Source organism: Canis aureus, chromosome X (assembly GCF_053574225.1).
Source record: "Canis aureus isolate CA01 chromosome X, VMU_Caureus_v.1.0, whole genome shotgun sequence".
NCBI classification, from domain to species: Eukaryota; Metazoa; Chordata; class Mammalia; order Carnivora; family Canidae; genus Canis; species Canis aureus.
The window spans coordinates 47,804,178-47,806,946 of NC_135649.1; the positions used below are offsets into that span (position 1 = coordinate 47,804,178).

Sequence of the window (2,769 nt, forward strand, 5' to 3'; positions counted from 1 at the left end):
AATAAATAAATCTTTAAAAAAAAAAGACTTTTGGTTCTTGTTCTACTCTCTCCCAGAGTAGACATTTCTATAGAAATTACCTGCAGGGAGTCTTATGATTTCTAGTAGTAGTCTACAAACAGACTCTAGCTTCTCCAGGACAATACACAGGATGGATTTAAATATGTATTAAACTATGAGACACTTTGTCAAATGAATTTAAATGCATTTTATTTATATTTTTTTATTTTTTAAAAATATTTTATTTATGAGAGAGAGAGAGAGAGAGGCAGAGGGAGAAGCAGGCTCCATGCTGGGAGCCCAATGTGGGACTTGATCCCGGGACTCCAGGATCGTGCCCTGGGCCAAAGGCAGGTGCTAAACCGCTGAGCCACCCAGGGATCCCAAAGGCATTTTATTTTTAGACAACCTGCATGACCTGTGTTTTTTTCCTTAAAAACAATGCTTCCACTCCAAATACATCAAGGTCAAAATAAATGAAGAGCTTAAGATGACACCAGTCCCATTTCTCTAAGTCCTGGTGTTGTGTGGATTATGAGCAACAGCCAGTTATGACAACAGGTGATACATCCAAAGTAATAGTCAAATTCCTTAACATTTTTCCATGTCTAAACCATCCTTAAAGAGAATCATATATGGGGTCACACCATCCTTATCGTAGTCTAGCAAAGCAGCCATGCCATCTGGATTCACATTTTCACCAGTAAAGAAATGGTAGTTTTTGAAATTAGCAAAGGCATGCTTGATTTGTTCTGCAGCTTCTGTCATGAAAGGTTTTACTCTCTCTAATCTGTTTTTCAATTTTGCCTTTGATTGATTTCATGTAATCTTTGAAGTACTTCTTGTATGCTTCTTTTGTGAAGCAGGTTTCCTGTAAGTGATGGTTCATTACAATCAGTCATGATCAGCATCAGTGACTTCTGTGATTTTCATATCTTTGCCCTCAGGGCCTTCAGCAGAGGCGTTTCCACCCATGAGCAGCAAGTCATCAGTGTCACCTTCTGTTTTACTGATTATCTTCTCCTCTATCTCTAGGCACAGGTCATCCATGATCTCCTGGATCTTGTAGATGTTGGAGAATATCTCATCATGGCTGAAGATGTCTGGGTAGATGATTATAATGGAAGCTGGAGAGAGGATGGCAGCACTAGCTTAGTAGGAGCTGGGAGTTTTGAGCCTGTAGTGCAGCCTGGGTGACACTTGCGGGGAGGGGAAGCAAGCAGAAAAGCTCCCATCACCATTTGTTGATAAGACTGTCCTTTCCCCATTAAATGGTCTTATCACCTTTGTTAAATATAATTTAACCATATATGGAAAGACATATTACTAGGATCTTTATTCTATTCCATTCGTATATTTGTCTGTTTTCATGGCAGTACATTGTTTTCATTATTATAGCTTTGCAATGTTTTGAAATCAGGAAGTGTGTCCTCCAAATTTGTTCTTTTTCAAAATTGTTTTGGCTATTTGAGTTCCCTTGAGATTTCCATACCTATGAATTTTAGAATGTTTTCTCTATTTCTGAAAAAAATATGATAGGGATTGTGTTGAATCAGTAGAGCACTTTGGGTAGTATGGACATCTTAATAATATTAAATCTTCAAATCCATAAACATGGGATGTCTTCCCATTTACTTCTGTCTTTTAAAACTTCTTGGGACACCTGGGTGGCTCAGTGGTTGAACATCTGCCTTTGGCTCAGGGAGTGATCCTGGGATCCCGGGATTGAGTCCTGCATCGGCTTCTCCCTCTGCCTATGTCTCTGCCTCTCTCTCTGTGTCTCTCATGAATAAATAAAATCTTTAGAAAATAAAAAATAAAACTTCTTTCAGTAATATTTTCTTGTTTTCTGTGTACAAATCTTTCACCTCCATAGTTAGGTTTATTTCTAAGTATTGTATTATTTTGATGCTATTGCAAATAACATCATTTTTTCTTTGTAAATTACCTTTATTGAGATATAACTTACATACAAAATAATCTACCCTTTTTTTGTATCTTCAAATATTTGATTTTTTAAATAATAAATTTATTTTTTTATTGGTGTTCAATTTGCCAACATACAGAATAACACCCAGTGCTCATCCCGTCAAGTGCCCCCCTCAGTGCCCATCACCGATTCACACCCACCCCCCGCCCTCCTCCCCTTCCACCACCCCTAGTTCGTTTCCCAGAGTTAGGAGTCTTTATGTTCTGTCTCCCTTTCTGATATTTCCTACCCATTTCTTCTCCCTTCCCTTCTATTCCCTTTCACTATTATTTATATTCCCTAAATGAATGAGAAGATATAATGTTTGTCCTTCTCCGATTGACTTATTTCACTCAGCACAATACCCTCCAGTTCCATCCATGTTGAAGGAAATGGTGGGTATTTGTCATATTCTACCCTTTTTATTTAAAAAATTTTCCATTTATTTTTTTAAAGATTTTATTCATTCATTCATGAGAGACACAGAGGGAGAGGCAGAGACATAGGCAGAAGGAGAAGCAGGCTCCCCACAGAGAGCCCAATGCAGGACTCGATCCCAGGATCATGACCTGAGCCAAAGGCAGATGCTCAATCACTGAGCCACCCAGGTGTCCCTTATGTTTTTATTGAAGTTGGATGTGACAACATATAGTATAACACCAGTGATGGGATGAGCACTGGGTGTTATACTATAATATTATTTTCTTAATTTCTTTTTTGAATTGTTCACAATTCATATACAGAAAAACAATTCATATTTTTTATAATAAATTTATTTTTTATTGGTGTTCAATTTACCA

At 37.5% G+C, this 2,769-nt stretch overlaps 1 pseudogene; it reads right to left on the minus strand.

Annotated features, from left to right (window-relative positions):
* Nucleotides 1-275: 275 nt before the first annotated feature.
* Nucleotides 276-1,672, minus strand: LOC144307970 (translationally-controlled tumor protein-like; annotated as a pseudogene).
* Nucleotides 1,673-2,769: the final 1,097 nt, after the last annotated feature.